Source organism: Danio rerio, chromosome 8 (genome assembly GCF_052040795.2).
Source record: "Danio rerio strain M-AB ecotype USA chromosome 8, GRCz13ab, whole genome shotgun sequence".
In the NCBI taxonomy this organism is placed as follows: domain Eukaryota; kingdom Metazoa; phylum Chordata; class Actinopteri; order Cypriniformes; family Danionidae; genus Danio; species Danio rerio.
Window position 1 is genome coordinate 23,426,580 of NC_141028.1, and position 23,167 is coordinate 23,449,746.

At 42.9% G+C, this 23,167-nt stretch overlaps 1 long non-coding RNA gene across 1 annotated transcript in view; it reads right to left on the minus strand.

The window, feature by feature from the left end:
* Positions 1-6,413: 6,413 nt before the first annotated feature.
* Positions 6,414-23,167, minus strand: part of LOC141375626 (uncharacterized) — a 460,251-nt gene continuing 443,497 nt past the window's right edge. The window contains exon 5 of the long non-coding RNA XR_015497875.1: positions 6,414-8,043. This is a non-coding gene — a long non-coding RNA (uncharacterized LOC141375626). The remainder of the gene's footprint in view (positions 8,044-23,167) is intronic.

Consider the following 23,167-nt stretch of genomic DNA (forward strand, 5'->3'; position numbering starts at 1 on the left):
GAATAGTTAGCGGTGGAGCCAGAGAGGTAATTGCAGATTAAATAGAGACTAAATAGTTGAGTTTTTAGTCGTTTCTTGAAGACAGCAAGTGTCTCTGCCATTCTGATGCAGTTAGGGAGTTCATTCCACTAACTGGGCAGATTGAATGCGAGAGTTCGGGAGAGTGGTTTCTTCCCTCTTTGGTATGGAACCACGAGGAGATGTTCTTTCACAGAACGCAAGTTTCTGGAGGGCACATAAATCTGCAGAAGTGAGAGCAGATAAGAAGGAGCAAAGCCAGATGGCACTTTGTAAGCAAACATCTGAGCTTTGAATTTGATGCAACAGCAACTGGCAGCCAGTGCAAATGGGTGAGTAGCAGAGTGACATGTGCTCTTTTAGGTTCATTAAAGACCACTCGTGCTGCTGCGTTCTGAAGCAGCTGAAGAGGTTTGATAGAGTTAGCTGGAAGCCCCACTAGTAGAGAGTTGCAATAGTCCAGTCTGGGGGAGGACAAGAGCTTGAACAATGAGTTGAGCTGCATGTTCAGATAGGAAGGGTCAGACCTTTTTGATGTTATAGAGTTTCACAATTTATTATGGGATAGCAGTCTAAATAGTACAAACTAGCTCATGATTGAGACAAATTCTGGACCTTTGTCAGTGAGGGATGGGTTTTTCGAACCACCTTAACCCCCACCTGTTGATAGCCCTGATATGTCTGAGTAGCACAGAATGATGGACAGTTTTTCCCCCCCCTTATCAGCCATTTTGGGTGTTTTCCATTGTGAATTTTGTCATAAACTGCCACATTTTATAAATGCACTGGCAAAAGTTTATGAAACTTCTGTGGTCTGCACCAGGTGCTGGTACTCAAAATGTTTTAGGTAGTGCCATCTTTAAATAATAATCTTTTGGCTATTGTCAAGAGACTGGTTGTTATGATTTCCTGCAACATGCCAAGACTATCGACACTACTTTTTAGTTGGTAGTGATCAATCATTTCAGTTTGTATTAATGATTTTTCAGAATCATCTTAAAATGTTTGTAATTGCTCAATTGCAGTTGATCTGTTTTTGTTTATGGGTATGTTCTTATTACAGTTTAGTTATATCTAGTTTAAAAAAAAATTGTGACCACCATAAGAATGAAAATCTGCATCTGTCTTGTTTACTTGGCACTGATATACCTGCTAAAATATTAAATAAACTATAAATAGATCTCAAATGATGTATATATTAGATCATGTCAAGTCAAGTTGAGCTTTATTGTCATTCTGCTACATGTGTGGACATACAGTGGAGCGAAATGTTGTGTCTTGCGGTGCAACAGAAATAAACACAATCATAAATTGAAACACAACACTGGATGTAGGGCTGTTTTAAACTCATACATACAGTAACTGACATACCATAGCGGTAATCTAACTATACTAATTGATAATGATACTACAAATACTTAAACTATATACATAACCTGAGACAGACTATGCAAGTACTTTTATTTATGACAGAACAATATTGGGCAATATATTGTGCAAACTAGGTAATTAAGGTTGAAAAAACAACTGCAAGAAGATTTGTGGTATATTTATAGGTAAAAATGATTTTATATGAGTCATTGCAAGATGGAGTTTAACTAAAGTGTCTGGTGCATAAAGACAGAAGATTGTTTCTACAGATGGTTTGTCTTACCCTCTCACCTCAGAAATGCACAATGTTTTTTTTCCAGAGATATGGAGTGATTGTTAGAAACTGTCTGAAAGTGATAAAAGTGAAAGCATACAAAACTCAAATACAAAGAAAGTGTCAGTTAAAATGTCAGAAAGATAAAAGAGTGTGTTTTCTGCAGGGGTTTGTCAAGCCCACTGACCTGTGTGAGGAACACTGACAATCGTGTAATGTTTTGTGATTTTTGTGTGGTGTTGCAGCTGGGACTGTAGATAATATTTTAGAGTGGGGTAAGATGATTGGAGTTGAGAGCAAAAAAGCTGCTGAGTAGTCTAACCGAGCTGTTCTTGGTTGTATGTCATATCGCCCCCACCCAACACAATATTAAAGCATCATTGACCTAACTTGACCTAAATTATCTGCTGCTTTGGAACAGTGCATAGACCAGGGTTCGCCAACCCTGTTCCTGGAAGCAGCACTTGATAATTACTGACAGGTTTGTTTGGTCAGGTCTACATTATTGGGAATCTGAATTAAATCACTTAGGGTACAATGTGTTGTGCTGTATGTATCAGATACCGTACATGTTCTAAATGTACATGTCCACGAGAATGCAGGGTTTGTCATACAGATTACTTATAGCAAATCACTGACCTAAACCCATCCAGTACTGTTTTTTACAGCAAATGAGAAAAGTGCACTGCAGCCACATAGTTTTAATACCAGAAAAGTTTTCCATATGGATATATTTAAGGCAAACATATTTGATTACATATCACAGACACTGCTCATTATTCGTTGATAATATGTCTCTGTAAATATTATTATTGTGAAAAGGAAATTTTTTTTTTGGCGTCATGCTGCTGGTAGCATTCATTTTACCCAGAAACTACAGTCAAATGTATGTTGAAGTTTGTTTTTGTGGTTCATAATAATGTAGGTTCAAGCACATATTTCAAAAGGAAGAAAGGTAAATGAATGGACTGAATCTGTACAAACAATAACTCAGGTTTGTCAAGCTGTGTTTACAAAAATCAACATCTTCTTCTACCCTAATTTGTTTACCTCGCAGAATTTCTGATTTCCATTGCTCTACATCAGCCTTAAAAACTGAAACGGCATTTGATAAAATATAATAAAATATGAGTCCTCTTCTGATGAATTCTTAAGTAATACTGTATGAACGATACACAGTCTATGCTACATAGTCTATACTGTAGCTCTGGTATTTTAAAATCAACAATGCATTCCATTGTGATGTAAGGTTCCCATTCTCTATGCAGAGCAAATAACTGAGTGCTTAAGTGCTTAAACGAAGCTGGACATTCTCTATAAGATGATAATCTCTCAAATATTTGTATTCTAATTGAAGTCTTGGAAGTAATTCCTCCATCAGTTATTAAATTGTGTAATGTATGTGTGAGTGTATGCTGTAGTGGGCTGATTTAGAAGATTGTGTGTGTGTGTGTGTTAGAGCGAGGTGAAAGATCATTAGAGGAGAGAAAAATGATGAGTTAGCTTATCATTCACCCTGATCTGCAGTGATAGTGCTTGTTAACTCGAGTTAATCTTCTGCCAGAGAGAAAACAAGATCTGGGAGGTTTACAGGGAACGTGTAAAACATTATTTATGACCCTGACCACCAATGACTTACACCACCAGTCAAAAAGTTGACCCATCTGCCTAAATTTACACTTCTCGTGATCATAAAAACTCTTTGATCTAAAGGTTTATGCTAAAATGCTTTAAAATTAGTTTTTCGCCAAATATAAATAATGCCTATGAATTACATAACAGATTTTTATTAATGCATGAATTAGACTATAAAACAGTAAACGCTGGAAATGGGTGCCAGCATACAGTAATGGTTTGAAAATCAGTGCTCATAAAACATTTTGATGACTGTATAATTGCATTTCGATTTGTAGTTTATTGTATGCTGTTGATCAAACTTTTGATCGTTATGTACATTTAAAACCTAAGTATAAACAAGACTATTAATTGAGTTGTCAAGTACAGTACAGTACATAAAGTGAGAATTGTAATTTATTTATTTTTAAACAGAAAGCTTCTAATAAACTACTAGAGGCTCTGATAAAATATTTAAAGAGCCCATATTATGGGTTTTTGAAAATTCCCCTCCATGTAGTGTGTAACACAGCTCTAAGTGAAGTGAAGTATCCAGCTAAGGCTTAAATCTGTAAGAATACAGTGTTTAAAACGGTTGATTCATCTATAAAAGAGTCGACTCATAGTGCTTCAAACGAGTCGCCTTGATACCGATTCATTAGGTGTTTCGCCATGACGTACGAACGAAACCAAGTTATTCACGTGCACGCGCAAACCCGGGAGATTTCAAACCTGAGGCCCCGCCCTCTGATGCAGAAACCCAGACACACACACACACCCACAAACACACGCACACAAACATGCCGGTCGATTGAAGTCACACTGCAGATGGATATTATATTGAGTCTCTACCCAAAGATGAAACATCAGCATTATAACCAAGCAGTTGGAAACTTCTGGAAGCTACATGCTACAAAGAATACTTCATCTGAGTTTGTTAAAGGAAGGATCAGTAAAGAGTAACTGATGGACGTCAGGATGGGTTTCTTCCTACCTTTCTCAAGTGTAAGTACGTGCGGTTAAAGTTGTTGCCTTGTTTACTCTAGCCTGCAAATGTATTTAGTTGTGATTTGTTACTTGTAACCGCGTGTACTGTATCAGGTTAACTGGATATATTCTCTTATCGCGTGCAAAGTCACGTTAAAAACGCGACGCGTGCTGCTTTGTTGACGGAGCTCCGTGCTAGAGTTCCGCTCCCGCGATTTAATCGGAAATTTATTCCCGCGGCTGTCCCCGCGGCAGATTTCTGCGGCGCGGGAATAAATTTCCGAATAAATCGCGGGAGCGGTCGGTAACGGGTTTAATTTGGGACGGGAGCGGGCTGTCTAGCAATATCACGGATATTGCTATGCTAATTAGAAAGAGAGAGTCTGCTTGGTGCTTGTGCGTGTGTTAGTGCGCACGCGCGCGTATGAGAGAGAGCGAGAGAGATAGATAGAGATAGATAGAGAGAGAGAGAGAGAGAGAGGGAGCGAACGAGCTTTGTGTGCTTGGTGCTGTGCGTGTGTGTTTATACAGACAGCTTGGCTGTCTGGACTGTATACTGGGTGATTTTTGGTTGTGTTCTCCTCCGCTCTAGCGGGATCGGGCGCGGCGGGCAGAAAACGGAGCGGGTTCTCAGGCTAAAACCTGGCGGGTGCGGGCGGAAGCGTTGTCGTCCGGAGGTGTGTGTGTGTGGTATGGCGAGTACACGACTGTCTCCTTCGTTCGGTTATCCGTGGCACTATCCACTCGCCATAGTGTGGCAGCTAAAATCCACGCCTACACTATCGAGCGTGTATGAACTGTGATTACTTTTTATATTGCTGATTAGCTATTGGCCATTTCACTCTCTGACTGAAGGCAGTCGACCAATCGCGACAGACTGTCATCGGTCCAATCAGCGCAGATTAGCTTCGCGCTAAGGAGGGGTTTGGGAACAAATGAATCACTGGACGATTCATACGGGAGTCGCTGGGATAATTAGGTAAAAATAAATGCAGATTATAAGACCATGAAAGTGTTTTTTGACCTTCCATGCATATTAGACTGTTGTTGGAGACCCTTACAACCAAGATATGACCCTATTTCATGTATAATATGGGCTCTTTAATGCTGCAGTCTGTTTAAAACATTCATTTTCTTTCAGCTTAGTCCCTTATTTGTCAGGGGTCGTCACATCGGACTGAACCACCAAATATTCAAGCATATGTTTTACGCAGTGGATGCCACCTAGGACTGGGAGACACCCATACACACATTAACACACACACTTATGCACTACGGTCAATTTAGTTCACCCAATTCACCTATAGTGTAAGTCCTTGGACTGAGGGTGAAAATCCCACATGAACACTAAAAGAACATGCAAAATCAACACAGAAATGCCACCGTTTAAAACATATTTCATTACACGGATTTAGTTTTTTTCAAGAAAATGTTTGAATATATGATCTCCACCTTCGTTGTTTTCATGCATTTATTTTATTTTCAACTTAGGCTCATACCGATTACATACCGCTATATACATTTCTGGAAAGAGCAAAATACGTCCCAGGAGCAATTATTTTTTATTTTGCAGTTTTTGTTTTCGCAAATCCACTAGAGGCCACTGTGTAACCTTTTTCAGATCTCGAATTTCTCTCACGAGTGCCATTCTCACCTTCTATTCTTGTGTAAATCCACTAGAGGCCGCTATTGACAGACTGATTTACTGACTGACCAATCGATTGATCCCCCTACCCTCCACCCTTCCCTAAACCCAACCAATAGTATTTTAAAAAGCACAGATTGACTGGCTCACCCTCTTCCCTAAACCCAACCGGCTGTGTTTTCAAAATCAATCCAGAAAACGAAAAGCCCCCTGACTTTTACCATATTATCAGATTTTACAGCATTCTAACCCTGTTATTTAGTTGAAGAGTTCAGATGCAAAAACCTTTACGTGTCATCTGAAATTTCCATAGAACATAAGCATTATTCTCTGCCTCTGTTTATATTGAGCTTTTTAACCTTAAAGACCACAAAAAAAATGTGAAATTGCTGAAATTGTACACAGGAGCCTGATAACAATGCTAATTTTAGAAGAAAATTTGGACAGCATTTAGAGGTTTTTGCATCTGAACTCTTCACTTGTTTATTTTTATTTTTTATTTTTGGCTTCTGTTTATCACCAGACTTGAACCGCTTCGTCATGGTCAACTCCGCTCTGCATCTTATCAGGTCGAGCTACCGGAAAAACTGGTAACAGCAGAAAAGCTGTCCACATGTAGCTAAGCAGTCAGCTGGTCAGCAAGAAAAGGAACGGCGTCATACCGCCCCATACAGCAGTACGTTTTCAGAATGAGTCTATGTAACAGCAGCCAAAAGAGAGACCAATGTCAAATTTACTGCCCAGCCCATACATCGCAAACACCTCACATAAACCTCAACTTATCTTTCTTTGTAACTTACAGAAAAGATTATTTGATAGAAGTATAGATTTATAAATATACAATCATTTTTTAAATCTACATATTTAAAACGTTAAAGGGTATTTAATGATTCAAGAAGCTAATGAAATGTGCAAGCACCATTTTGTGAAAAAGGTCCATTTGATTTATTTTAACCAAAGCATATACACATTTTAATGCACACAATAAACACAACCAAGCCTTTGGAAATAGATGATTGACCTCTCCTTTAAGAAACGATTTAGGAATTTAGGAAATCTCAAATTAGTATTATTTAATTAGATTGAAGATCAATTAAAATTAGCAATCTGTCATTTTTACCCAGTCCTACTGTTTGAATTTTTATGATTATTCAAACAGCTTTAAACATTTTATTACTGGGTAATGGGCAAAACATTTTGTCATCATTCCACAGTTTCTGTGGTTCAAATCGGGCTCACCCTGAAAACGTAGGGAAACATACAAACATCCCAGGAGGTACGTTTTTTTTGCAGTTTTTGTTTTCGTGAGTCCACCAGAGGCCACTGTGTATGCTTTTTGAAATATCAAATTGTTCTCGTGCCATTCACGCCTGCCCCTTTCGCGAAAATCAACCAGAGGGCACTGTTGACCCCCCCCCCCAATTTTTACTATGTTTTCAGATTTTACCACATTCTCACCTTGATATTTACCTGTTTAATTAATTGTATTTTTTTTTTTTACTTTTGTTTTTGACTTACCTGCTTTCTGGAACCATTATTCACCAGACTTGAACCTCATTGTTGCAATCAACTCTTCTCTGCGTCTCAAGTCCGCTGATGATGAGCAACTGGACAAATAGCTAACAGTGGAAATGGCTTCCATACAGAGGTAAGTAATCAACTGCCTGAAAAGGAATTGCTTCATACGACCCCATAGCGTTTGTTTTTAAAGATATGTTTTTAGCCATATGTATTCTGGCTACATAATTTACGACCTCCAAAAATGTATATAGGGCTACAGTACGTTTTCAGAATGAGCCTATGTTGTTCAAGTTTCTTTTAATCACAGGCTGTCTTCATGATTTTCTGACAATAGATATTTTTAGCACATCAAATTTCACCCAAATGTTGTTAATGCAATCCCACCTTCTTTCTCTGTGACTTGGTGTCAGATCTTGGTCGGTTAGAGGTCATCAGCCTCTTCCAGTTGGTCCATTTTGAAAGAGCAGCCTCTGTTGTGTGTCTCCCAGTGGACTCACAGCGGGAGATCGGTTCATGCGCTGGAAAGCTGGTGTCTTCTTTTCTCCTAATTTTGTCAAGGCTTGTGTGTTGAGGGTCAGTAAGCTTAAAGATGCAACTCTCCACAGTTCATAGCCTGAAAAAAAGTGATGCAAGGCTCTAAAAAACACAATAAAGAAAGGGCAAGGTGAGAATAACAGACATAAAAAACAGCGTTGTTCCTGATCGCACCTCTCATTCGACATGGGCCGATGAGTCAAGAGCTCTCAGGCGGAACGGGACGGACAGGGTGAGATGGATGTTTCTATATTGTTGCGGACCTTGACCTTCATGCCAACAGAAAACTGATCTCCCTTGCCAGAGATATTGGAACCCGCTGACCAATTTCAAAACAAAATCCATGTCAAAAAATCGACACACAAAATTTAGTAACAAACGTCTACGGCCGGCCTTCTGCTTGCTTTAAAAACGTGTAAGGATAGCATGGAGAGTATTCTAGATGGTTGTAATTGTGTGAAACTGATCAAATTTCAAGTTCACTTACTATAGTGCACTTAATACCCCATATAATAAAAAATCAGTTGCTGTCCAAATAAATTTTAGCTAATTCTTTTAATTGTATATACAGTGGTATTTTGTTAAGATAATGTAATGGTAAAAATAAGTATTATCATTACTAATGATATATATTTTCAACAGTGTAAACAGTTTGATTATTTTACTCTTTAACCTTTTAACTGTTGCCCTAATTTTTTTTTTTACTTAATCATTGCCATTGATGCACAGATTTAAACCTGGTCTCATTTTAAAGAAAAGTAACAAAAAAGTAAAAACAAAACTAAAGTTATGTGTTTATGAAAATAATGAAACAATATATGTATACTTTATTATGTTACATAAAATATGCATTTTACAAAGCATGTTTTAGCCTAAATTTGACAGAAAATCTGAGCTAAGTATCTGAACAGATTAAATTCCAAATTTGAAGTTGGTATCTCGAAAAATGCACAATAATATCAAGCTACAGACCTGCACACGTTTCAGCACACACAATCCAGGACCCACGATCTAGGCAGGGTGAATCATATGGTTAAGACTGATGTTAATGTTTTTAATGGCTTCTCGGACCTCTACATCATTATATTTTTATATATAGTTAATAAAAGTGTACACCAAAAATAATAGTGTATATTATTTCACAAATATGGCAATCGAGACGGGTGAATAAGAAACATTGTTTCTAATTGCTATTCAATATAATAGACTAAACTCTTTTTTTTATCAGTCATCATGAATGATCAGTCTTTATTTATCTGACAGTGTCAATATAGGAGATACTTGTTTGCTGGATTTGCTGACACATTTTACAGGTTTGATTTAACAGCAAGTTAATATGTATAGGCTATCATACATTTTTATATGCAATAAAAATATTTTTACATTTAATAAATGTATAAGACCTTATTTTTTTATTTTACTCCAGTGATTGAATAGCATTTATTTATTTAATCAAATAATAGTCATTAGTGTTTAAACTAACAATTTTTTTTCTACTGTACATAATATGAGTACGAAAACTACACAGATGTTAAAATGATCGTTACGACATAATACTGAAATATTGACAGCAATGGGAAACCCTTACGGACGGTCTCGATCGCCATATTTGTGAAGGTGGCGATAGTTCTCTTAAGAAGTTAGTCATCATTAAACAAGAAAAAATAGAAGAAGTCTGATCTGTCATTAACCATGTGTGGTTCGTCCCTGTCTAGATTGTGTGTCCTGGCTTGTGTGTGCTGAAACTTGTGTGGGTCTGCAGGTCTGCCTGCAGCTGATATATCTCAAAAAGTGAGCTTTCAGTAAGATTCTGTTTGGGTGCATTACCAACTTGACCATCAGGTGACATTCAGTTCCCCTTCGGGGGGAACTTCAGCACTATAAGTGGATTTGATTTGAAAAATCCACGCATTGGGAGGATTCGGATCAGAAGCCGCTTGTCTGGAGAGTATTGAACGGGCCAATGAATGAAATTAATTGGCAGCGTAAGCTTGCGCAGGTGTGCGACATCTGCAATTATCTCAGCATATAAGCACACCTGAAGCCAGCAGACGCCATCCTTTTCGCTTCAGATCCTTTCTGAGTGAGTCGATGAGGGTTCCTCTTGCTGATCAGCACTTCAGAGCGAACGAGTGTGTCTCCCGGTCCAGAGTGGGTCTTCGCGGTGGCAGACGGTCGAGCTGGGTTACTCCCTTGCCTGCGGTTCTTTGGGTCCGGTCCTCCAGAGCGGTGCGTATAGTTGCAACTTTCCTAAAAGAGCAACACAGTCGTGCAGCACGTCCTTTTCAGGATGGCGCTCCGACTGTGCGTTTCTGGATGCGGGGGTTTCCTGGCTCCGGATGATGGACACGATCACTGCATTGCATGTTTGGGGGTCCAGCATGTTAATGCGGTGCTCGCGGGCGGTTCATGTCATCATTGCGATGCCATGACCGTTGCACAGCTAAGATCGCGGCTAACTTTCGCAAGAGAGCGAGCCACCCCAGTTGCCTCCTGTTCTAAAAAAGCAGCGGGCGCTCGGGCAGATCTGAGGGTTTCAGCGGGAGATAATCCGCCGCCCACGGGCTCGCGGACCTCTCGCTCCTCACGGCGCTCCATCCAAGCTTCGGGTGGTGAGAGTGATCCGTCTAACCAGATGGTAGCTCTCACACTCGCTGACACCGGAGATCAGATGTCCTCCGCGGCATCGGAGGGTGGGCTTTCACTGTCCGACGAAGATCCGGACCCGCTCGCCCCCTCCGGGCAGGTGAGCGCTGTCAAATCGGATTCTGAAGCGGACATGTTAGCCGTGCTTTCCCGGGCTGCTTCGGCCGTGGGGTTGGAGATGGTTTATCCCCCAGCTCCGCGGCCGGACCGACTAGATGGGTGCTACGTAGAGGACCAGAAGGCGAAGCTTTCGAAGCCTCTCGTCCCCTTCTTCCTGGAAGTGCACAGTAGGCTCACGCAGTCTTGGAGGGCACCTTTCTCTGCCCGTGCTGCGTGTGCCTCTGCCCTCACTGCCCTTGACGGCGGAGCTGCCAGGGGGTATGAGGCGATCCCGTCAGTGGAGCGCGCTATCGCGGTAAATCTTTGTCCGCGCGGCGCCTCTACGTGGCGGGGTTTGCCCCGCCTCCCGTCCAAAGCCTGTAGGTTGTCTGCCTCCCTCGGAGCCAGAGCTTATAAGGCTGCGGGCCAGGCTGCTTCTGCTTTGCACGCGATGGCCACCTACCAGCGCTACCAAGCGCAGGCGCTGGCCGAGCTGCACGAGGGCGGGTCCAACCCAAGCTTGTTACATGAGCTGCGCACCGCGACCGACTATGCTCTTCGGACTACTAAGTCCGCCGCGTGTGCGCTGGGGAGGACGATGTCCACACTTGTGGTTCAGGAACGCCACCTCTGGCTAAACCTGGCCGATATGCGCGACGTTGACAAAGTTCGCTTTCTTGACTCGCCCATATCCCAGGCTGGCCTGTTCGGCGACACCGTCGGTGAATTCACCCAGGAATTCAAGGCGGGGAAAGAGCAGTCGGATGCGATGGGCAATGTCATCTATCGGCGTGGCCGTAAGCCCGCTCCGCCCGCCGAGCCATCCACCTCCGCTGTTCCTCGTCGATGGCGCCCGCCAATGAGTGCTGCCCCGCCCCCGCCTGCGCCTCCGGCCAAGCGGGCGCGGCGTTCACCTCGAAAGCAGGCAGCCCCTCCTGCCCAGGGCGCCGTTAAGTCCGGTAAACGGACCGCGAAGCGTCCCTGAGACAGGCCATCCGGAGAAGAGGAAACTTGCTCTTTCCCCGCTGGAGGGCGGGGCCCCGATAACAACGGTACTTTTCAGTGCCACCAAAACATCAGTAAAAGAGCACTTTTTCCCTTCCCCGGATGTGACTGCACGAGTTCTGCCAGTCCGGGACGCGCTGCCTTCCGGCTCGCAGACTCTACGTGCTTCGCCAGTGGCTCACGAGCGCTGGGGGGACGGTCTCCCTTCCCTCAGCCCTCCAGCCCCCTCTCCGGAGTCAGCGTGCGGAGCCAGAGCGAATCGCTCTCCTCCAGCTCTTCCGCGGGACCCTCGTGCTTCCCGGATCAGCACACCCACTCCGTGCTGCCCCACCGCTGGTACGTCAGCGATTGTAGCGATGACTCCATTAGCGAGGGCTCTGCCTGCCTGGTTAGCGCGGGCCAGCCCCTCGCGGTGGCTCATACGCACAATCAGACTCGGTTACGCGATTCAGTTCGCGAAACGGCCCCCCAAGTTTACGGGCGTGTATTTCTCCAGGGTCAACCCCCTGTCCGCCCCTGTCTTGCGAGAGGAGATTGCTGCCCTCCTGGCGAAGGGTGCAATCGAGCCGGTTCCTCCAGCCGAGATGGAGAGTGGGTTTTACAGCCCATACTTCATCGTACCCAAAAAGAGCGGTGGGTCACGGCCAATCCTAGATCTGCACGTTTTGAACCGCTGTCTGCACAGGCTGCCGTTCAGAATGCTCACGCAGAGGCGCATTCTCCAATGCGTTCGTCCTCAGGATTGGTTTGCAGCCATAGACCTGAAGGACGCGTATTTCCATGTCTCCATTCTTCCACGCCACCGCCAATTTCTGCGGTTTGCGTTCGAGGGTCGAGCGTGGCAGTACAAGGTCCTCCCCTTCGGGCTCTCTCTGTCTCCGCGGGTCTTCACCAAACTCGCGGAGGGTGCCCTTGCGCCCCTTCGGCTCACGGGCATTCGCATACTCAATTATCTCGACGACTGGCTGATTTTAGCCCACTCGCGGGAGCAATTGATTATGCACAGGGACAAGGTGCTTCCGCATCTCCGCCTACTGGGGCTTCAGGTCAACCGAGAAAAGAGCAAACTCGCCCCCGTGCAGAGGATTTCTTTTCTCGGGATGGAGCTGGACTCGATCACCATGGTAGCGCACCTCTCCGAGGAACGCGCTCGCCTGTTGCTGAACTGTCTGAGGGAGCTCGACAGCAAACTAGTGGTCCCACTGAAGTTCTTTCAGAGGCTCCTGGGGCATATGGCATCCGCAGCCGCCGTCACGCCGCTCGGGTTGCTCCATATGAGACCACTTCAGCACTGGCTTCACGATCGGGTCCCCAGACGCGCATGGCACGCGGGCACACACCGGGTCTCGGTTACTGCGCTGTGTCGCCGCGCCCTCAGCCCTTGGAACGACCCCTCGTTCCTACAGGCCGGTGTGCCTCTAGGACAGGCGTCCAGCCATGTTGTTGTTTCAACAGACGCTTCCAACACGGGTTGGGGGGCCGTGTGTCGCGGGCATGCGGCTGCGGGCCTCTGGAAGGGTGCCCAGCTGCATTGGCATATCAATCGCCTAGAGCTGTTGGCAGTGTTCCTCGCTCTCCACCGCTTTTTACCGGTGCTGGAGCGGCAACACGTGCTGGTCAGGACGGACAGTATGGCGGCGGCGGCGTATATCAACCGCATGGGGGGTATGCGCTCTCGCCGCATGTCTCAGCTCGCCCGCCGTCTGCTCCTCTGGAGTCACCCGCGGCTGAAATCGCTGCGCGCCATTCACGTCCCAGGCACGCTCAATCGTGCAGCCGATGCGCTCTCACGACAGCTGTTACGTCCTGGAGAATGGAGACTCCACCCCGAGTCTGTTCAGCTGATATGGGCGCGATTCGGGGAGGCCCAGATCGATCTGTTTGCTTCCCCCGAGAACGCTCACTGCCAGTTGTTTTTTTCCCTGACCGAGGGCTCTCTCGGCACGGATGCACTGGCCCACAGCTGGCCTCGGTACATGCGCAAGTATGCGTTTCCCCCAGTGAGCCTGCTCGCGCAGTTTCTGTGCAAGGTCAGGGAGGACGAGGAACAGGTTCTGCTAGTTGCGCCCCTTTGGCCCAACCGGACCTGGATATCAGAGCTCTCACTCCTCGCGACGGCCCTCCTCTGGCGGATCCCTTTGAGAGAGGACCTACTCTCTCAGGGACAGGGCACCATCTGGCACCCTCGCCCCGATCTTTGGAACCTCCACGTGTGGTCCCTAGACGCGAGGAAGACTTAGGTAACCTACCGACTGCGGTGGTTAATACCATCACTCAGGCTAGAGCCCCCTCCACGAGGCGCGCCTACGCCCTGAAGTGGAGTCTATTCACTGAATAGTGCGTCTCTCGCAGAGAAGACCCCCGAAATTGCCAGATTAGTGTTGTGCTCTCTTTCCTTCAAGAGAAGTTGGACAGCAGGCTGTCGCCCTCCACTCTCAAGGTTTACGTGGCCGCCATCTCCGCTTATCATAGCGCGGTAGCTGGCGGCACCGTGGGAAAGCATAACCTGGTCATCCAGTTCCTTAGGGGTGCTAGGCGAATTAATCCATCTCGCCCCCCTCTCATGCCCTCTTGGGATCTCGCCCTCGTTCTCACGAGTCTGCGATCCGATCCCTTTGAGCCACTCGAATCAGTATCTCTAAGATTTCTGTCCCTGAAGACAGCTCTGCTGGTTGCGTTGGCCTCCATCAAGAGGGTCGGGGACCTGGAGGCATTTTCGGTCAGTGACTCGTGCCTGGAATTCGGGCCGGATTACTCTCACGTCATCCTGAGACCCCGCCCCGGTTATGTGCCCAAGGTTCCTACCACCCCCTTTAGAGATCAGGTAGTGAACCTGCAAGCGCTGCCCCCGGAGGAGGCAGACCCAGCCCTTTCTTTACTTTGTCCAGTTCGCACTCTGCGCATTTATGTGGACCGTACTCAGAATTTTAGATCATCTGAGCAGCTCTTTGTCTGTTATGGCGGTCGGCAGCAGGGAAGTGCTATATCAAAACAAAGATTATCCCACTGGATTGTGGATGCCATTTCACTCGCTTATTCGAGTCGAGGTCAGCCGTGTCCCCCGGGAGTTCGTGCACACTCCACTCGGAGCGTTGCATCCTCTTGGGCGCATGCACGCGGCGCCTCTCTAACAGACATCTGTAGAGCTGCGGGCTGGGCGACACCCAACACATTTGCAAGGTTTTACAATCTGCGAGTGGAGCCGGTTTCCTCAAGGGTATTAGGTAACCCTTTGGTGATTGAGGAGACAACTCGGTAGGGTGTTGAAACACGCTTGCTGCGCCATTCTCCCTAACACGGAGGTACGTGCGCCTTTTTTATCTGTCAGTAAAGTTCCCCGTCAGGTGAGCCCTGCAGATTCCTCCGTGGCCCCCAGCACTGACTCAGCGGAGGAGTCACTTGCTGGCCCACTACGTTGTAGGTCTGCCCGCTGGTCAGCCCGCGTTTTGGGTATAGGTGCCTGCTATGCGTGATCCCCACTAGGCGATCCCATATGCTTATTCCGCCACGGTTAAGTCCCCCCCCTGGGTGGACCCGTGTCTTCCCTCTCCGCTAACCACTCTTTTGCTATGCGTACTCCCCCTTTTTAGGGCTAGTCCATATGTAAATTCTGCCATCTATCCCCCCCTTGGGTAACGGATGGCCTCCGCAGCATCCTCCCTATCGGGATTGCACGCTTCCCAACGTACTGTCGTATTTCCTAGAATTATCTAGATGCTCCCGACTTCCCAAAAAATATATCTAAATCCGTAAAACTTCTGTTGAAGTAGGATAAATTAGGGCCAGGGACACGTTGGAGGACCGCGCCCCCCATGATGTGGGTGCGTCACGCTTGCTTGACTATCTCCTCATCGGGGGTGTTGGTAAGGTGCAGTCATTATGGCGCTTTCAATGGGCTCCCAATGCGTGGATTTTTCAAATCAAATCCATTTATAGTGCTGAAGTTCCCCCCGAAGGGGAACGTTCGAGGTTACTAAAGTAACCCTTCGTTCCCCGAGGAGGGGAACGGATGCACTATACTCCGTCGCCATAATGACTGTCCCTTAGCTGTTTGAAAGTCTCTTCAGCTTAAAAGGATGGCGTCTGCTGGCTTCAGGTGTGCTTATATGCTGAGATAATTGCAGATGTCGCACACCTGCGCAAGCTTACGCTGCCAATTAATTTCATTCATTGGCCCGTTCAATACTCTCCAGACAAGCGGCTTCTGATCCGAATCCTCCCAATGCGTGGATTTTTCAAATCAAATCCACTTATAGTGCTTCCGTTCTCCTCCTCGGGGAACGAAGGGTTACTTTAGTAACCTCGAACGTTTCCTTTGGTGACCATACAAGAGCGTTCCCTATGTTTTGAATAACATGAACTGTATTTCTTTTTCCTTTTTTAAATAATATTTGTAAAGTACACATCAAGTTCTAAATTAGTATGCAAAGTTTGGTGGTAATTGATTTGAATTTAGCCTTTAAAAAGCATCTAATTTGTTTTACACTTGGATTGCCGTAGCAAAGTTATGCTTTTTGACTGTGATGGGTATCTTTGTTGTACATTAAAAATAAATGTTGCTCAGTAATATCTATCAAAGATCAGTCATATATGGAAATTTTAGCATAATAGTTTGTCCTGATGGCTTTATGTTTAGATATTTATGGTAAATGTTTTAAAAATGTAAACGTAAATCCTCCCACAGGTTGTAGGGTGATTGTAAATGTTTTTCTATCTATTAACAAAAACAAACAAACAAACAAACAAACAAACAAACAAACAAACAAACAAACATACATACATACATACATATATACATACATACATACATACATATACATACATACATATATATACACACGCACGCATGCAAGCACCCACGCACGCACGCACGCACGCACGCACGCACGCACACACACACACACAACAGTTCTGTTGTTTGTTTCTCGAATCTGATTGGCTGATAGCCAATTGCACAGCAATTGCAGAACTTGTACTGCCTCCTCACCCTTCTGTATTACTCTGCCCACACGAGTGGCAAGCAGAGGACTGACAAATATTCAGGAATGACAAATATTCCTGCTGTTGGACAACTAATGTACTTTTTAGGCTTTTTTAAGTGAGAATGTAGTTATTTTGTAGCAGAGCAAAGATGGTTGACATTGTCCATCCACAAGATGGCAACAGCGACTGCATAATAAGCCCTTAGAGGAGAAAAATTCCATGTAAAACTACAAACTACAGCTGATCAAATCATTATGAATCTGGTAAGTGACATTCTAAGTTGATCTCTCTTTTGAATGTTGTAGTGCTGTATTTATATCATTCATTGTAATTGTAGTGTATTGAGTAAGAGATGGGACTTGCATATCAGAAATATATTTATTTTGTGTTGGCCACTCTTTGTATAAACCTGAGTTACTTTTTGGTTGACCATTTGTTAATGTATCTCCTGTTTTCGTTACAGCAGACTAGTTCAGTAAAACGAAAGAAAGAAGACATGCCCACATGTGTAATCTGGTAGTGTTTGCATTGCTTTGACTTTTTGGGGGCTAATTATTGTGCAAAAGAGAAATAGCCTACTGGGAAATGTCTCTAGTCTGATGGCATTTCATGTCGTTCAGCCTTTAATCTTACAATGTCAGCAAAATCAACTGTTTTGTCATCATTTTAGACATTACGCTAAAGAATCATTTAAATACTAGCTCTAATATGATGTTGGTGAAGTAGCAATGGTTTCTGTTGTTCTGACCGTCAGCTGCATATACTGTATGAGTGAATGGCAGAAGAAAGTAGTTCCTCATAAAAAACAGTTTTTGAGGCTTTCCGTGTTTGATTTTCTTTTATATATATATATATATATATATATATATATATATATATATATATATATATATATATAAATATATATATGCTTATATTATGCTGTTGAACTGTTGTATAATCGCAATATCACATATATATGTATGTATGTATATGTGATATATATTGTATATCATCACAGGTGGAACACTAGTGCACGCCTCCCACCAGTGCAGCCCTATTGCACTGCTACATGTGTGATATTGCATATATACATATACAGTATATATAGTTTGTCAAGGTAAGATTAGGATTTAATTGGAAAATTGTGATCTAAATATCATAGATGTTTCAAATACTTCCTAAATATGACAAATAGTATATAAAAAATCCAGTAGTACTTCAAATGATTATTATATTAGTACCTTAAATGATTGAATTGGGTATTACAAAAAGTGGTGATCGCACCTCTCACCAATCTGAGAAAAAAAAAACAGACAATGCCTCACCGTCACCAATTTTTTTTGTGTGTGTTTTCTGCTCAATTAAACTGACAAACATGAGACGGCTTGTTGGAAGCGTGAAGGGATGTCAGACGTACTGCATTTGATTAGCAGCTCGGTCTTGTTTCAGCATATGTCTGGAAGTAGAAATGGGCTGCATTTTCGTAATTGCTTTGTCGTTTTACTGGTCACATTCGCCACTTTGCACCTGTCTCAGAAACTGCTAAATCTCCATGAGATTGACACACCTCCTGATTATCACGAGCATACATCCATCACAGTATAACCTAAGGGTAACTTAAGAGCAACCTGTCAGAGAAAATGCATTGAAAGCCATCTTGTACTGTAGGCTTTTAATTATTTTTTAAATAGTAGTCCATACTGCGCATATATGCTTGCTGTTAGATTAAAACTGTTTACAGTGATAATACCTTCAGTGTTTGACTCAAGAATGATATATAATGTATGTAAGCTGTTTTATATGAGGTGTTCTGTTAAAGTTTTCCTCACAAGGCTGCAGTTTTTTTTTTTTCCGATGGCTTGTACACAGTGTCCTCCTTTAGCAGTCATGTTGATTTACCAAGCACTATAAGTGCGTGCACTCAGAAAATGCTGCACAGGTTTCATATGCAGCAGTCATAAATTATAGGGAAGATTGGTAAACGGGATGAATGGCTTTATGCTTGAGCGCTGTCTTTTCCCTCAATGAACTTGGATGGCCAAATTTTCATTCAGGGCTGCCAGCCTTCATTTGCCTTATTACGATTCTGTATTAACCATTCAGAGGCAATATGAAAGGGTCATGAACTAACAAATCAAGTTTTCTGTGATCTTACGTCATAAGATTCATCATCACAGTATAAAAGCACCCTGTAGACTTCAAAATATCTGATTAAATCTATAACATTAAGTCTCATTGGAGTTTTTTTTTTTACTATTTTACTTTATGGAAATTTAGTGGTTAATCCATACAGTATCATTTTAATGTTTTCATGATCTGCTTGTGGTCCAGTGATTGTTATATTTTAGGGTACATGTTTTTTTTCTTTCACTAAATTTTATACATTTATAACATGTTTAAGATTTTACAAGCTCACATGTTCATTTAGTCATTTAGCTGACACTTTTGTCCAAAGCTACTCGCAACTGCAGAGGCATTCAGCAATTTATGCCGAGTTCAGACTGCGTGATTTTCAAAGTAGTCGTGTCACAGATGTTTTCACAGTGCATGACTATCTGGGCTAGCATTTTGTTGCTGCTTTGTTTATACTGCAAGATGGATCGGCGACAGGAAGTTTCACATTTCATTATTTTACATAAGAAGTATCGCTGACAACTTCGTCTAAACTATGTTTCCCAACCAAATACATCTAGTATATCTTTTGTTATTAACTACATAACGAGAAAAAAGCCTTTAATGGGGTAGAAAATGTACATATTTGCTCACCTGGTTTTAAAGGGAACTAGCAATTTCTCCTCAACTTTCTTCTTTGGCTTTCTGTATGACACATCAAACAGACATAGTTGTTCCTGCCAAATTTCCACTAGTTTTTCCTCCATTTCTTGGGTGCAAATAAACTGAAAATGAGCGCTTTTAACTTCTTCCCTTACCTCCCGTTGGCCTGCAGGTACACACACAAGTGAATGCTACTCTCTCATTGGCTGTAGGCGATCGCTGGTGTTATTTTCAGTCAAAACTCATTTCACACAGCATAATTTGAATTGCCGACAGCTCTAGATATTTAGCATGCCAAATATCTCAAAGGCGTTCTCTTAGATCGCATCTTTGATATTTTACATTGTGTGATTGCTACTCGCGTGAACGAGCACAGATTTGCCTGTGATTTCAAGCATTTGTCTGCGATTTCTCAAAACCTGTCGGCGAGTCAAAATCGGGGCAAAAATCATGCAGTCTGAACTCGGGATTAACAAAAAGAGGCTATACATATCTGAAATGCTAGTTATAAAAAGTAACTTGCTAGTGCTCAGATAATTTGTTGCTAGAGTAAGGGTCACAAGGGTAAGGGTAAGCCGATCACACAACAATTTTTGCGCTGAGAGGCACATCTTTTGAATGGTTTACTAATGGTTGTTAGCATTTTGCGTGCTGCTTACAGTATGCGCCCTGTGTGTCTCGCCTTTTAACTGCCCGCTGCGCCTCGCATTTTTGCCGTTGCACGATGTGTGCTCGCATGTTGAAAAAAGTCAACTCTGAGTGGAAAAAATGCATTATGTCAGTCTCACGTTTTTCATTCTCAAATGAAAAGTGACACCAGTGATTGTGTAGTCAATATGACTATGGAAACTTAAAGACAGAGTGGTCACTGTTTCACGTTATCCAGAGCTGTATAATTTTACAAATCTTGAATGACGCATTTTTTATTAAATATTACAATTATAACCATGTCAACAGCAACACTGGTGCACCATACGCAGCTGATTCAGATGTTGTCTAATGACATAAAAAAGCATACAACACAACTTTTTTCTAGTCAACAAAAAAGACATTGTGATGCGCCTCACGTTTTTGTAATGCAAAATCGCGTTTAGTATGATCTGCGTTCAGTAAGTGAAAGATTTTTTTTTTGAGAGAGAGGGATTTAAAGAAAGTGTTTCTACAGGTGGTTTGTCAAGCCCTCGCCTGTGTGAGGCACTCTCAGAATTTATAGTATTTTGGGTTGGTGTGTGATGAGGTGGGGAAGAGAAGGGGGTCTTTCCATTCATCGGGTTTTATTCATCAGGGTTCAGGAGCTCTCAGAAAAAGTTGGGTTCGTAGTTGTCATTTGTAGGATCCCAGTGAAATGACAATCCAAGTGGGAATGGGACGATAATTCCACCAGCGTGGAACATTAAATGAAAAGGTTTTGGAAATTTACTTATTAATTAAGAAAATAATTTAAATATTTAATTAAATTGGGCAAAACTTAAAACAGCAAATTCATCAATATAATGCCACTTAATAAAGACTCTGATAATATTATCTTATTATTTTCAATTAGTGTTAATTATCATTTTGTCGTTTGATTAGGAGCTGCCATCACTTGCAAATGCACAGACCAATTGTACTGATAAACATGAATTTCCTTTCGCAACTGTTTATGTTTCATAACCAAATGTGTCTGCAAGGATATTTAACAAAAGAGAATATTAAACAGATATTTTGGCATAGTTTTGTGTGCTTTTGTCCATCCACTGACCCAATTGTAAAATCAGGAATAAGGAGAAAATACACTTTATAAGACACATTCTATTTTTTTAATCTAACTGCAGATTTGCTTATAAAGCATGGCTCAGTTCAACATAGTTGGTTGAGAGTCATTTATTTCCTTAAGTCTTTAAGTCTTAATTGTGGTGCATCTTAAAATGGATTTTTGAAGAGAGTATCAATAGAAAATAGCCTATTATACTGTTGCTTATCATATTTTGTGTGTGTGTGAAAATATTATGGCACTAAAATGAGTATTTCTACCATTTCTTATTTTTGGCTTTGCTTGATATAGTAAAGAAAATGTTTCAGTGTTCCAATGTTTCAGATGTGTTTGGCTGAACACTCCCTGACAATCTGGAGAATTTGTAACAGTTTTTTTAGATGCTTTTGTTGAGGTTTCTGTGATGTAACCAAACTGTTGAGGGACCGATGCCAGGCGCGAGTGTATGTATGTAAATGGAAAATCATGACACCCGCACAAAGACGACTTTGTTAATATGTAAAGCCAATGTGAAAAAGACGTGTCTTGTCGACGAGAGGCAGAGCGGGTGAGAGAGGAAACTGAGAGCTTTTTTACTGCGGTGACGTTGGAAGGCATCCCATGTTCTGTTTTGCTTTTCGCCAGCGGGTGAGAAAGAGAGATTGAATTGGTCTGTTATCTGCTGGCAGCCCTGTTATTTATTCCATGGTAATTCTGGCCCTCCCACTCCATTCCCTCTCTTTCTTTCTCTTTATCCCAGCCCACCTCTCTCTCATCTCTTTTTTCTAGTCCCTTTACTTAGTGCAGTAGAAAGATGGTTAGGTCACTCATTTACAACTGAACTTTCCAATAGTTCTTGAGAAACAGGACTGAAGTGCCTCTCATGGAGAAAAAATAAATTGACTTCACATTTTCTTTTGCTGTCATGAAATTTCTCTTATTAATTTTTTATTCATCAAGGGTCACCACAGCGGAATGAAACACAAAATTGTCCAGCATGTTTTACACAGCAGATGCCCATCCAGCTGCAACCCAGTACTGGTAAACACCCATACACTTTCATATTCACACACATACACTACAACCTAGTTTATTCAATTCACCTATAGTGCATGTCATTGGACTGGGGGAAGCTGGAGGAAACCTATGTGAACATGAACAGAACATACAAACTGACCCAGCCGGGACTCGAACCAGCGATCTTCTTGCTGTGAGGCAACAGTGCTAACCACAGAACCATCGTGTCACCGCAATTTCTTTTAATCAGTTCTAATTAAATTAATTTCTCAATTAAATTCTTCTAAATAATGTGCATTTTTACACTGTTGATTGTTAGTTTGATTAATGTGCTTCTTAAAATAAATTGCAGAATTAAAATTAAAGTAGTCATGAATCATGCAGTCATTGAGAGAATGTGTTCATTATTTTGGACGCATTAAAGAAAAGTTAAAGGGGATTGTCTTAATGGACAGTGATTTTACTCAGGACAAATAGTACAAAAGTAGCAAACATTACTTTAAACTTTAAACCAATAATCTGTATTTTAAGAGTTCACACTTAGCTGATGATTAATTGTTAAGTGCGTTTGGCATGCTGTCCTGGGTGAGAGCCCTGAGCTCATAAGATCCTCGAGCCCAGGGCTCCCTCCCATTTCGAGGCGAGAGGGGAGTTTGAGCTCAGGTAGATCTCAAAAACTCCCCTGCTGTAGTAGCTAATGTACAGATGGGATGGCTCTTGAGATATAACTTCTTCCTAGGAGCACATCTATGATGCCGATTTGGATTAGTCAGTTAACTTAAGCTGCGTGTTTTTGGACAGTGGGAGGAAACTGGTGGCCCGGGGGAAACCCACGTGAGCACGGGGAGAACGAATAAACTCCACACTGAAACGTCGGCTGGCTTAGGAAGGACCAGTGACGTTCTTGGCATGAGGTGACAGTGCTAACCACTGGGCCACCATGTTACCCATCTAAGAAAGGAAG